Here is a 1513-nt window from a genome sequence, read left to right as displayed (position 1 = left end):
TCTCTACAGCAGGTATCTCTACAGCAGATATCTCTACAGCAGGTATCTCTACAGCAGGTATCTCTACAGCAGATATCTCTACAGCAGGTATCTCTACAGCAGGTATCTCTACAGCAGACATCTCTACAGCAGACATCTCTACAGCAGGTATCTCTACAGCAGGTATCTCTACAGCAGACATCTCTACAGCAGACTTCTCTACAGCAGACATCTTCAAAACTACGAGTATCTGGATGGATAGATAGCACTCTGGGTAAAAGATCAAATATGTTTGTTTTTTTATGAACTGCTCATTTAATAGTTTTTTTCTTTTTGGAGTACCAACAAGTATATTTCATATAATTTCAATTCATATCAGTTCCCATTTTACAATTTATTTTACCTTTACCCCCCCCCCCCATTATATTACACAAAAACAAACAGACAGAGAGACAAAACAAAACAAACATTTTTTATTAAATAAAAACACAATAACAAAGTTTTAAAGATATATACCATTTCCACTTTCAAACCCGTACCATGAGTCAAGGATTCTTTAGGATACATGCATCGCCATTGTGAACACGTAAATGCTTAAGGCTACAATAAACTACAACAGTCATTGAGCTAGTACTGTATACTGTGTACTGTATACAGAGCTTACTGTAAATTGTACCTAAATTGTACCTCATCCCATTTCTGCTTTGTACTGTATATTGTTAGTATTGTTACTGAATATTGTATTGTAACTCAGTTACTTCTACTCTGCATTGTACATTGTATATATGTATATACTGAACACTTTTGTCTACGTACTTGACTTCTATTTTATACTTGCTATACTTATTTTATACTTATCTATTTTTGTCTAGCACAGTCTCTGGAGCGTAACAGAAAGAAGCATTTTGTATAAAAGTATTCTGTACTTCTGTATGACAACTAATAAAGAAACTTGAGTTTATCAGGTAAAAGTGCTCCAACATGGTTCAGGACAGGACCCCAGATGAGCAGGAATCTGTCTTTGGACCCCCTAAGTGAGTATTTAATCTTCTCTAGATGAATGAATTGCATAAGATCGCTCAGCCATAACGAAGCTTGTGGTGGGTGTTTTGATTTCCATTGTAGTAAGATTATCCTGCGTGCAAGTAATGTTGCGAAGGCAATTACATTTGCATGCCTTTTGAGAATCTTAGGGTCCTCTCCGACTGTTATGCCAAATATGCATGTGAAGGACTTAGGCTGGAGGTTAATATCAAGGGTCTCTGAGAGAGTTCCAAAAATAGAAGACCAGAAATTAAATAGAGATGGACAAAACCAAAACATGTGAGATAAATTGGCCGGGGTGTTATGACATCTATCACAGCTAGCATCTGGAAGGGAATATATCCTTGCCAGTCTAGATTTGGAAAAGTGAGCCCGATGCAACACTTTAAATTGTATTATATTTAATCGTGCACAGGAGGTACTGTTATTTACCCTTTGTAGCATGCACACGGTCCCAAACCTCTTCCTCCATAGTCTCCCCTAACTCAAT

This window comes from Notolepis coatsorum, assembly GCF_963971535.1.
Source record: "Notolepis coatsorum genome assembly, contig: SCAFFOLD_570, whole genome shotgun sequence".
Taxonomy (NCBI): Eukaryota; Metazoa; Chordata; class Actinopteri; order Aulopiformes; family Paralepididae; genus Notolepis; species Notolepis coatsorum.
The sequence above is the reverse complement of the archived record's forward strand: the minus strand, read 5'-3'. Positions refer to the sequence as shown.